Raw genomic sequence first — 14,429 nt, forward strand, 5'->3', positions numbered from 1 at the left:
GCCTCGAACTCCAGCCCCTATGTTTCCTTAAAGTGCAAACACGTGCTAGTGCCTTGGATGGGACGTTCTCTAATTTCTGTGGGAATGGTTGCATGCTAGTCAGGTGGTTTTTATTCCACCTTGGTAAAAATTCCCAACTCGTTCTTCTTGTTCATGCCAATCCAGAGCACATAAGGGTGAGTGGGTACAAGCCCCTACTAACATCGTGTTTTAATTTGGGATGGCAGCGACCTAGAGCTTTAAACGGGTTTCTTTTCTGAGATTTTGTCAATTAAGTATTACCACATTTTGTTTCTGGTGTGAATTATTTTAAGTAATGTGACTTTTTATATATATATATATATATATATATATATATATATATATATATATATATATATATATATATATATATATATATATATATATTCAGTGAAAAAACTTTGTTAAAGGGACGTTATGGTTCAAAGTAAAACCGAAAAACCCCTGAAATTCGGCAGTTATGGTAAGATAAGCAACCATAACTCGCGCCACCGGGCACTGCTAACACTAACACCCAGGACATCAAAGATGACATCACAAATGTCATTGATGACATCACTGATGACATCACGGGTCTAGCTCGCCCTTTTTTCCCTTTACTGGCATATCTAGGCCACATAGTTTTCTTAAGTAACAGTCAGGAAGTAAAAATTGAAAAGGTACTATATTTGTAGACTTATCCTTCAAGTATGTTCTTACAGTAATTCCCTTAGGGTCAAGTCACAGCATATGAAACATATACATAGTGGAAGACACAGGCTTGTAAGAGAGCAATCCTTTCTGTGCATGAAGATATTCATTAGGCTTATCAGCACTTTCTCATAGTTTTTTTTTTGTATTACTGTACTTTCCCTGTAAATACTCATATTTGCATACAATGTACTCACTCTGCTTTTCTTAGGGTGCAGTCACACCATGTGATACACATATATATGGTAAGTAGAAGCTTTGAAACAGAGCAATAATTTCTCTGCATAAAGATAATCAGTTAGGTTATGAACTCTTTCTGCTACTACTTCTGCTTTTTTGTTTACTTCACTGTCCCTGTATATACTCATATTTGTGTGTGTTGTTGTCTCTTTGTGTTTTGTCTGTAATAATGCAATTATGTATTAAGTGGGTTTTATTAGCTACTTATTACATGTTTCACAGTACACAAAACTCTAATAAGAAAGCAGTTATCAATTCACTATTCAACATGGCAAGATTATGAATATTGCACCTTCATCATGTATGCTGCACACACTGCCTATGTTTCTGCATGAGTAGCTTAGTATACTGGATAGAACTACAGAATATAGTGCTATTTATATCAATGCATTGCTTAATGCACTAATTAGCTCATGATATTTATCCCAATGATCCTTGACAGTTTTTGGTCAGCATTATAAGAATCCCTTGTACAGAGTTTTCATGAAAAGTAAATGCACATGTGATGTCATCAGTGCTGTCATCAATGACATTTGTGATGTCATCTTTGATGTCCTGGGTGTTAGTGTTAGCAGTGCACGGTGGCGCGAGTTATGGTTGCTTATCTTACCATAACTGCTGAATTTCAGGGGTTTTTCGGTTTTACTTTGAACCATAACGTCCCTTTAACAACGTTTTTTCACTGAATTTCATAGGTTTTTAGTAGGGCAACTTAACCATAACGTCCCTTTAACAACATTTTTTCACTGAATTTCATAGGTTTTTAGTAGCGCAACTTAACCATAACGTCCCTTTAACAATGTTTTTTTACTGAATATATATATATATATTCAATGAAAAAACTTTGTTAAAGGGACGTTATGGTTAAGTTGCGCTACTAAAAACCTATGAAATTCAGTGAAAAAACTTTGTCAAAGGGACGTTATGGTTCCAAGTAAAACCGAAAAACCCTTGAAATTCGCCAGTTATGGTAAGCTAAGCAACAATGACTCGCGCCACCACCGTGCACTGCTAAGACTAACACCCAGGACATCAAAGATGACATCACAAATGTCATTGATGACATCACTGATGACATCACATGTGTATGTACTTTTCATGAAATATGTGTACAAGGGATTCTTATTATAATGTTGCGAAACAAGTGTCAAGGATCATTGCGATAAATATCATACCCTAATTAGTGCATTGAACGATGCATTGATATAAATAGCATTCTATTATGGGGTTCTATCTAGTATACTAAGCTACTCATACAGAAACATAACATTGTGTGCAGCGTACAAGATGAAGGTATAATATTCGTAATGTTAATATGTTGAATAATAAAATGATAATTGTTTTCTTAATAGATTTTTGTGTACTGTGAAATATGTAATAAGTAGCTAATAAAACACATGTATTACATAATTGCATTACTATAGACAAAACACAAAGACACAAGAACACATACCAATATGGGTATATACAGGGAAAGTGAAGTTAGCAAAAAAGCACAAGTAGTAGCAGAAACAATTCATAATTTAACTGATTATTTTCATGCAAAAAAATGATTGCTCTGTTTCAAAGCTGCTATTTATATGTATCACTTGATGTGATTGGACCCTAAGGAAAGTAGTGTGAGTACAATGTATACAAATATGACCATATACAGGGAAGGTACAGCCATAAAAAAACAGAACTATCAGAAAGTGCTCATAAGTCTATTGATTATCTTTATGCACAAAAAGGATTGCTGTCTTTCAAGCTTGTGTCTTCCCGTATGTATATGTTTCATATGATGTGACTGGACTCTAAGGGAATTACTGTAAGAACCTACTTGAAGGATACGTCTACAAATAAAATAACATTTTTAGTTTCTGACTGTTACTGAAGAAAACCATGTGGCCTAGATATGTCAGCAAAAGAAAAAAGAGTGAGCCAGACATGTGATGTCATCAGTGATGTCATCAATGACATTTGTGATGTCATCTTTGATGTCCTGGGTGTTAGTCTTAGCAGTGCACGGTGGTGGCGCGAGTTATGGTTGCTTAGCTTACCATAACTGGCGAATTTCAAGAGTTTTTTCGGTTTTACTTGGAACCATAACGACCCTTTAACAAAGTTTTTTCACTGAATTTCATAGGTTTTTAGTAGTGCAACTTAACAATAATGACTTTCACTTTATATACATATCATATGGAACTGACTGAATCTCTTCTACTGTACTTGATGTCCGCGAACTCATTTAATGTTCGCGGACATGTACGAAGAACAGTACCACTTCCTAAAAACTCTGGGGTGGTATGTTTGATTGTTATATCATAACATAGGAACATTTAACAAATTCAAAAAAAAGCACACAAACACATTATATGTACTAATACATAAGAAATGTAACCCATATATACAACACACTAACCATTCATTTAAATGCACTATGTTCTAAAATGGAATATACCACAAGAAAATAAATTGGCTTCCAACATAATTACCTCACAAACACGACAGAACTGAGAACAAGAGCAGACCCGCTGAGTACATAGGACATATCTTACCTGAAATAGTAAGTGTACTTAATTTTATTCATATATTTATAAACTTTCTGTATTAGATAAAAAAATATATTATCTTTTTTTTTTCTCTCTCACAGATATGTCTAATACTCTGGAATGGCTAGAGGAACATTTCCCACATGAAGAAATGTCACAAGATAGTGAAACTAATGGTAAACACTTTATAATATAAACTATTTAATTATTATTATTTTGTATACATTTAACATATATATATATTTTTTTGTACAGAGCATACCAAAATAGAAAATACTTCAGAAAAACCTGTTATGGATAACACTTTTCACAGTATAGAAGAAAAAATGGATTTATTGTTGACTAATTTTAATAATTTGAAAACTTTTGTGGAAGATCATTTTAAACCAAAACCCTCGTACCATTGCCCCACATGTACTTGTCCCTCCTCACCATATCCCAGTCAATTATCCCCAAACCCTCTCCATAACGCAAAACGTTTTGATGAGACTTCCATCCCTTCTTCACCTAATAACAATCATGATGAAACCCCTAATTCTCCTGTTTTTGTTTCTGTTTCTGCCTCACCTTCTCTGTCATAAATTATTAATATATGTTAAATAAAGTTTAATTTTTATATTGGGGGTCATTACGACCCAGGCGGTAAGTACGCCAACTTTACCACCATGGTGTAAACTAAGTTTACACCATGGTGGATGGCGGATTTACCGCCCCATTCCAAGGTGAGTGGGGCGGTAAATCCCCCTTTCCCATTTTACCCTTCCCCATTCCCATTTTTGCCCCATAGGGCATAATGGGAGTGGGGAAGGCGCTAATTACACCACCGTAAATTACGGTGGCGTAATTAGCACCAAGGCGGTTTAACGGCTGCTTTTACGGTGGCGTAAAAGCAGCCGTTAAAATCGGAATCAGGCGTTAAGGGTTAACGACGGCGTTAACCCTTAACGCCTGAGTTGTAATGAGTCCGCGGACAGTGCAGGTGTTCTAAAATGTTCGTAAATAAAAGAAAATGGAGGTGTCCTGAAGAACACTATACCTGTTCGTACTGTTCGCTAGCAAGATGAAACTATTCTAAGAACACACGCGGTGTCCTGAATTGTTCATAACTAAACGAAAATGGAGGTGTCTTAAAGAACACTATATCTGTCCATACTGTTCGCTAGCAAGTTGAAAATGTTCTAAGAACACAACTGGTGTCCTGAAATGTTCTTACATAAACGAAATTGAATGTGTCCTGAAGAACACTATATCTGTCCTTACTGTTCTCTAGCAAATTTAAACTGTTCTAAGAACACACGCAGTGTCTGAAATGTTTGTTTCACGTGTGACGCAATTTTAATTAGTTCAGGACCCGAACAGTGTCCGTAGAACATCAACGTGCATGCGCTAGCCAATCTCTGTGCATTTGGTGTCCTGCGGACATGCGCTTCCTTCGCGAACTTGTTCGTGAACGGATCATATGACCGCGCCGACGCTGATCGCGTGTTCTGAATGCGGACACTGTTCGGGTCCCCGAACAAATTAAAAGTACATTTTCAATTAATCCATAATATTTTTCAATAAAATCTCACCATGGAAAAAGTCCCACATAGTAATCCTGAGTTTCTACATACCTTTTGAAACTTTTTTTTGTGTTCGATCTGTCCGCGGACAGCGCACATGTCCGCGGACCGCGCACCAGCACCCCTATAAAAGACCACACCCTAGAGCTTATTCTCATTGTGTTTCTGGCTATTCTTCGAAACACAGCGATTTGTGCTGCCACCTGCAGATTACACCATCATCGAGATGGCATCCCTGGCTGCTGAACTGCCACCTGATGCTGCACCTGCTTCAGCACCACCCCCACCCCCTCCACCACCACCACCTCCCCAAGGGCCTGAAGAGGGGAACAGGAGTGAGGATGCGGAGGAGGAAGAAGAGGATGATGAGAAAGAGGTAGAGGAAAACCCTACTACCCGCACTAGGCATGAGTCTTGGGTGTGGCGGTTATTTACCATTCATGGGACTGTTCCTAAGGCTTGTGCGAACCGTGTTACCTGCAATGAGTGCAAAATGATACTCAGTCGCGGGAAGCACGGTAAGTACAGCTTTGGGACCACTACTATGAAGCGACACCTGAGGTCATTTCACTGTGGAGCTATTCGCAGGGTTGTACCTTGCGAAGAACGTAGCAGGTTGATTTCCTCTACTTCATCCTCTGTTTCTGATTCTGTCACCACAAGGATCACCTCTGTGGGACAGCGTCTTCATCAAGCTGCCTCACAGGCCATACAGAATGCTGATGAACCTTACCTTTCGAGGGTCACAGTTGTATGTATGTACTGTGACACAGTACTCTGCAGGGGGGAGCGACTTCGTAGTGCTTTTGAGACTATCGTCTCAGAGCACGAGAAGATCTGCTCACTACCCAAATAAAATCGACTCTACATCTTCCTCTCTCAGCTCACCCTTTCTTATCCCTGTGGTTGGTGTCCCCCCCTTTACCTTCCTTTCCCCTCTTCTCCTAGTGTGTCATGTATAAAAAACCAAAAAAAATACAAAATATCAAAAATCAAAAAAAAAATAAGGCTCTTTTCAGAGCCGCCTTTCACAGTTAAAAAATAGAAGTGAAAATAAATGAAGCAGGGCCCTCTGTATTTTTAAGAAGTCTGCGGACAGTTCGCGAACATTTAAAAAATTGGGTTGCTACCCCATCACAAACATTGCAATTTTCTCTGGGAGGAAGTGGTGGCTCTGAAAAGAGCCTTTGGGAGGTGTTTGTAAGTCAAACATTATAAATGCTTAACACCTACTTCAAAATGGTTGTTGTAATTCCAAAAAAGGTTGCAATGCATTTTGTACATTTCTCAGAAAAATCTGATTGCCAGCATAAGTAAGATGGACTCCATCTCTGCGAAAAATGTATGTACTAAGAAACATAATATTTTCATTGTGAAAAGAGGACATGCCAAAATCTCTTAGAAAGGCACAAACAGCCTTATTAACATTGCGCCTTGCTTTTTCCATTTGTGGACCAAATGAAGAAGAACAAAGCCACATTTGTCTCTGCGCAATCCGTGAAAATATCACTTGAGAATTAGGAAACATGTCCATAACCTTCCCAAGTCCTTCTTTCATAGCAAATTGCAAAAAAATTCCAGTCACATGTCCTAAACTGTTCCCTTCACAATGAATTACAATTATGTCTGGATGTTGCTCTGTCTCCAAAGTAGCACAGAGAGGTAGCAAGTCCAACCACTTCATTCCACGTACTCCATGCCAGTGTACCTCCACATGTGGGAATCCAAGATCTACAGCTACTCCACAGCTTTCTGCATGCACCTTCAACCAATGTATCCACGAATCTCCCAAAATTCAAACAATCTGTTTTCTGAAACACACAGCCATAGCTATCTTTTGTTCTCTCAGCAAAAAGAGTATCTGAGAAACTCTCTCCTGGCACAACACACCCACTAAACTTTCCTGACCAATCCCTTTCAGTGCTTATTCTCATTTGCATGACTTCTGAACCCAAAAATCCCCGGATGTAACTCCCGATGTCCGCGAACTACCGCCATGTCCGCGGACATATCGTAACATGAACAGCCCTTCTACCATTTCCACTTCACTCTCTCTGCCATTCCCTCATTGGATGTAGCTAAGAAATCACATGACCATGCACCAATCACATTCAAGACCTCTACATCTAACTGCATCATCCTAGATCAGCACTGCAAATGTACTGTGAATCTGTCTGAGTACAAGTGTCATATCATTGGCAAGCACCATCTACCAGAAATACTGTACAAGTCTCCAAGATTTCTACTTGCAGCTCCCTGCATATCCATATGCATGAACACAAACTTCAGGTATGCATATTTTCTGTACAGTAGATGAACACATTTTCAAACAGATTTTTAGCTTGTGTAATCTGTAAAATGAATTTACTGTATTTTTTTCAATTTCCTAAAATCAACTATCACTTATAAACCTGTATACTATTTACTTTCTTTATACACACACACACTCAAATCATGTTAAACTAACATTTTTTAAATGAAATATATAGACAACATACATTCAAACAAAATTGCATGCAAGGACAATCTGTTTAAATCTTTAAAAAAATACTTATACAATTTCATATTTTTTTGTTTTTATTTATTTATTTACTTAATTACTTTAATTTAGACATGACATTGAGGCGCTATTACCTAGAACAGCTTACTTACAGAAATAGTGGTATTCACTGGTATATTATAAATTTCACAAGACATAGTAAAGATATTTTCTTTTGCTACAGTCAGTCATTCAATACAATTTGTTCATTAAGAAAATATCATATGTACTGAACTGATGCAATGTACCTTATGTAAATAAATTAGTTTAATGGTTTTAAAGAAGGATTTCAATTACAAAAATCAATATCTAAATTAAAAACAGTGCTATATAAACAAAGTTACTAATTTGAAGCTTTTACAATTGCAGTGAAGACCAGTCTCCTGAAAAGAAGCAGCCGAATTCGAAGAACAAAGAAGAACTAAAAAGTTACCTGTTAATTTAAGAAAAAAAGTAAGTAGAATATCACCATAATATTTGTATTATTAATCAAACATACTATAACGTTAAAACAAGCTATTTCGGTGCTTAAAAATAGAGATTGTGTACCATTTTGTCCAAAAATCTCCATGTCTTAAACAGCGATTTACAGCCAGAATGGCCCACAAATTCCTATTTTTGGACACACAAATTACCCAACTTAACCGCTACAATTTTCATATTATACAACAAACAACTGTTTTAATTGTATACATTAGATTTACTATTTGTACTTTTCCACACCACTAGCTTACTTTTTTTTTGTCATCTGAACCCCAGTTTAGTAACACATTAATTCAAGAATAACTATCCCTACTAGTTGTAGTTCCCAATGCACAATCACACACCATTACATACATCTTTATCATCTTACTCAAACACTCATGCACACAACACACATACATTCCAGAATACCCTAACCCATATCTTCTTTATTTTTTTCAACAGACCCTAAAGAATGCCTACCAAAAGTCAAGTCCGTAGAAAGCAACGCAAAAGTAGAGCAAATGAAAATAAAAGTGTCCAACATAAGCATCCATCTCTAGCAGAATTTGAAAAAAAAGTTGAAACAAAACAGCTAATAGTCATTTAGTGAAACACAAAAACTTTGTCTCCTCTATCAAAATGTAAAACAAACCAAAAAACAATTAACAGAAAATCAGCTATCACTACAGATAAAACTACTTCTTCAAATTTTAATATAGTGCAAAGTAAGCATACCAAGAAAAGTATTTTAGCCAAAATGTACCATCACAAAGTCCTTCAAAATCTTATAAAAACAGGAGAGAAATCAGGTTCAATGCTTAAAACCTATCGTAGGAAATTAATCTTAGAAGCGTTGATGGACAGTGCAATTCTTCTCAAAAGAAAGTTATTTATTTTACTGTTAAACAAAATGAAACCACTAACAAAAGTAATAACTAAATTACAAAAAAGACTTCTCAATAAGCGAAATGTCAACAGAAAGAACTTCTTAAGTATCTGCGGAGGTGAATGGAATCACACTACGAGCACAGAACCATATTTTAATGAAGAAGTGTACAAACAAAAGCAAATAAATACAATTGCCATACATAGCAGTGGTCGAGGTTATGAAAAAGTGAATAATACCATAATGGAACAAGAAGTACTCCTTTCAAAAATATGCCCTGAAAACTTCGAATTACCCCTCCATTCAACTGAATCAGAACGTCTAGTGTACAAATGGCCATGCACATCAATGTGTCACATTCCCAAACAATGTTTCAAATCTTTACGCCGATTCCTCAATAAATATGTAAAAAGCAAAGACAAAATCAAAATTAAATTACTGCAAAATATGGATACCTGTCCAGTGCGCAAGTACACAGGACTACAAGGACATTCATTGGCCTGCATTACAGGACCTACTTGTACAACCACTTTCCATGATATCAAAAGGATATGAACACATCATTCAACTATAAGAAATCTAGTCTATAAACTGTACTATGCTAAAAGTCCTGCTTTAGCACTAGCAAAGTTAAATAACATCCTTCTACATGGTACAGCAAAAGACCTACTTGAAGAAATTCACTATATCCAGAAAAAATATTTTGGAAGTGAAAGCCATTTACAGAATGAAATAGCTTTAAACCAATTAAGCAACAATTCTATACATGGCAACCTTTTGCTAAACACATACAAAAAAGAAATACTAAAATTTAAAAGTACATCAGCTGAAGTACCAAACCATGTATGTGTATGTTGCCGTAGAACTTTTTATAAAAGTAACACAAAAACTGTAGACCTATCATACGAAATAGAAGACAATGAAGATTTTAAATGGTTTGAATTAGCTCTCTACCTTGTAGCAGAAAACAAATACGAAATAACTGAGCCCTTAATACTTTGCAGTTACTGCACTACAAAACTTGACAACAACCAAACTCCTTCACGTGCTATCACAAATAATTTGGAATTATACCCAGTACCAAAACCCCTATAACAACTTAATTTGTATGAGAGCATCATAATTCAAACAGTACACCCATTTCAAGCAATAATACGCCTTCAACCAAAAACAGCAAAATTACCTCCCTCTGAATTGGTAAAAGGCATTTGTGGAAAAGTAGTTTATTTACCATTAGATCTAAAAGAAAATGTGCATCCTCTAGGAGTGCAACGTCCAATGCAGCAATCTTTAATTATCTTAGTAAATGGAGTACCTACAAAAGACAAAAAAATATGGCAACAGCTGGTAGATTTATATAAAGTTAGACAAGCCTTCCAATATCTTAAAGAGAATAATGAATATTACAAAGAAATTAATATTGAAGAAAACGTGAAAGATACAACTGAAATAATTCAAGAAACACAAGAAGCTGGTCAATTTGAGCTACTAGATCCTGATACAATATCAAATACTTTAGACCATTATACAATTCATCCTTTGCACTGTAATGACACCGTAGAAGATGGACTGGAAACTTACCAAATGCGTCAAACAAAAGGATCGCCAATCAGCATATGGAAAAAAGTATAGAAGGGCGTGCTTTTCCTCTACTCTTTCCTACTGGCAAAGGAGGAAGGTATGATGATAGACCTATTCAAATATCAGCTTCAGAATGCTGCTCATTACGGATGTATTCTGAAGATCCCAGATTTAGACAAACTGTGGAATACATATTCGACCTACTCTTTGAAAGTGAAATAGCAACTTTATGTTACGGAGTTGCACACATATTAAAATCAGGATCACACTTTCAAAATATGACAGCTACACAATTATTAGAAAAAGTGCAACAAAAGGATGAGGTTTTACAATCAAATATTACAAATCTATTAGCAAATATGCGTGGTACTAAAGAGTACTGGTTTCGACGTCATGGAGATGTACGTTGTATGATCAGAAACCTTGGCCCACCCACTTGGTTTGTTACATTAAGTTTTGCAGAATATGCATGGGAAGATTTACATGATTTCCTACGCATATCAAATAAAAATAAAACAAACATAGATATACTAACACCTGGAGAACTTTGTTCTTTGGATCCTGTTAATGTTTCAAGATATTTTCACCATCGCTTCATTGGTATGCTACATTTTATTTGTAATAAAACTGTTCCTCCCCTTGGAGAAGTGCAACACTTCTTTTGGAGAAATGAATACCAAGCCAGAGGAGCACCACATATCCGCATGCTTTTATGGATTAAAAATGCTCCTAAATTTGGTCAAGACAATGATGCCACTGTTTTACAGTTTATTGAAAAATATATCACTTGTGAAATTCCATCAGAAGCCACAAATAGTGATCTTCATGCACAAATTTTACAATTTCAAAGACACAAATGTGGAAAATATTGTCGTCGCAAATACAAAAACAAAGGGAAATACTACACCAAAAGCCGATTTGGTTTCCCTAGACCATTTACAAATACAGGTCAAGTGAACAACCTCATGTCTTCAGTTAGACATAGTGTTAAAGGTAAGTCACCTAAAAATACATATTACATAAAAAGAAAAGAAGAAGAAAAATATATCAATGATTATAATGCAATCAATGCCCACTTATGGAATGCAAACATAGATGTGCAGTACATTGCAGACAATGCTACTGCAGTTGCACGATATGTCACAGCATACTTAACTAAAGCAGAAAAGACAGAGCTCCAAGACCTCTGGAATTACCTGTCATCAGATAAAACAGTATCTCAGAAATTATACAGCTTGACATAAAAATGCTCACCCATAGAGAATGTGGATCATATGAAGCAGCTGATCGTTTAACTGGTACTGCATTGTATGGTAAATCTGAAAATATAGTATGGCTAAGTCTTGGTCCAGCTAAATCTAGAAAAAGAGTTCTAAAATCATATGAAGATATAGAAACAATAGCCAAACATGATCCCAACAGCCAAGACATTTAAAAAAACTATTTATTGGACACATACTACCCAAACAGAAGTAATACTTTGCAAAACATGTGTCTATACCACATAGCCCAAAACTACACATACAAAAATAATATGAAACCTGATGAAAAAAAAAGGTAAATATAGAGTGACAAACTGTGAAGGCAGCTTAGTTAAACTCACTAAACCAAATTTAATTAATCATATCAAATTGTCATTAAAGACTCCTCAACATAAAGAAGTATATTAGATGTCCCTGCTACAACTCTTCAAACCATGGAGAAACAAGAACAATTACTAGATAACTAGGACTCATATGAGGATGCTTTCAAAGCAAATGAAAGCACTATAACTGATGTAAACTTTACACAGTACAAAACAATGTTGCACAATGAACAGCAACACGAAGAAGAACTCCAAGCCCAACTAGATAAGGACACTCCTGACAGTAGTCAACCTTCTGTAACAGGAAGCCAAGAACCACTGGGAGAACCACTAATAATAAATGAGGCAGAATTAGCTATGATAGAAGTAGAAAACACCATGTGTCAGTATGAAGATAAGGAAGACTTAACTATACTACAATCAAAACTAAACAATGAGCAAAGTAGCATTTTTCAAGAAGTAACAAAACAAATTGCACATGGTGTAAAACATGAAAATAAAGAATGTTCGTGCCATAATTATAAACCTATACTACAATTATAAACCTATACTACTGTACGTCAGTGGTGAAGCTGGTTCTAGAAAAACATTCCTAATCAAAATCATTAGTAAGTTCCTTCAAAAATTGACAAACAACAAACTGTCAGCTGTTGTCACTGCCCCCACAGGTTTAGCTGCCTACAACATAGGTGGTCTTACATTACACCGATTACTACTATTACCAGTAGAACACCAGAACAAATTAGACTTTTACAAACTTTCTGCAGAAGCTGCAATGGAATTACGCAGAGTTTTGAAACAAATGAAAATGCTACTAATAGATGAAGTGAGCATGGTCACCAACCTGATGTTAGCTTTGATTCACCTCAGATTACAAGAACTACTCAAAACAGACTATGAAGAGCTCTTTGCAGGAAAACACATTATTGTTTTTGGAGATCTGCTTCAATTAACACCAGTAAAAGGTAAGCCTATTTTTAAAACATTAGGACACAAACTCTGCCGTAAAACTGTTGGCAGCATTGTAAATGTCAACCTTTGGCAACATTTCCAATACAGAGAATTAACAGAAAACATGCGGCAATCTGCAGATCTCACTTATGCCAACATTCTAAAAAGTATCAGAGTTGGTATACTTTCTAAAGAAGCAGAAGCAATATTTAAAACCCGGCACATTAATGCACTTTATGGCGATAATGCATGTGCTACAGATGTTATGGAACAATTAGCCCACAAAAATGTCAATTGTATGGCCTTAATGCCAACTCTTGCAAGCTGTTTCAAATTCAAAGAAATCATGCTAAGTAAAGAAATGCAACCAATCATGGAAATTAGCGCCACAGACAAACTAGATGTACATGGTATGACACTACCCATGTGTGACCAAGCCACAACAAGACTAAATAGTTTAGAAAAATCAATCTCAAACACAGCAGGCTTAGAAAAGATATTAAAATTATCCTTAAATTGCAGAGTAATGCTTAAACGTAACCTTGACGTGGACCAAGGACTAGTTAATGTAGCACTGGGTACAGTTGTTGGCTTTCAAACATACCCACGCAACAACAAAATTCAGTTTGTCAATATACTCTTTGACAAACTTTCAGAAGTAAAAAGGATAGGACGCTCAACAGCTAGATTCCTTCTCTTCAAAGATATGTATGTACGCAGAGAACAATTTTCTCTAACTCTTGCATACGCAGTCACGATTCATAAATCACAAGGTCTTACCCTAGACAAAGCAATGATAGATATTGGTAACACAGTCTTTAAAGAAGGCATGAGCTATGTAGCACTATCACGTTTACGAACACTTGACGGTCTATTTCTAATCAACTTTGATGCAAGTAAAATAAACGCTGATATTCCTTGCATTTTAGAATACAATAGACTTCGCTCACTATACACCCCCCACCTAAACACATATTCTGTTCCACAAAAAGTAAAACGTTATAAAAGAAAAATAAATCAAACAGAAATGCAACAGGATGTCACTGCAAATCCTCCAAAGAGAGTAAAAGAAACTAATACTTCATCAAGTACCACAAGCAAAAAAGAATCAATTAGGGAAAGTAAACCAGGTACTTCTTTAAAGAAGGAAGACAAACTCCAAAAAAAGCAGTTAGATACAGAACTACCTGGACCATTTAAATTCTCAAATATAGTTGGTGTAAGTTGCTACGCAAATGTAGCAATGAATATTCTATTTCAATTACCACCAATTGTTGACAACATTTACTTACACAGTACAGACCCATTGTGTTTGCAAATGTTAGTACTTCACAGAAATGCAGCAAACAATCCTGACAACACGTATAGTGTTTATGGA

This window comes from Ambystoma mexicanum, chromosome 5p (genome assembly GCF_040938575.1).
Source record: "Ambystoma mexicanum isolate Mex_15411 chromosome 5p, UKY_AmexF1_1, whole genome shotgun sequence".
Lineage (NCBI taxonomy): Eukaryota > Metazoa > Chordata > Amphibia > Caudata > Ambystomatidae > Ambystoma > Ambystoma mexicanum.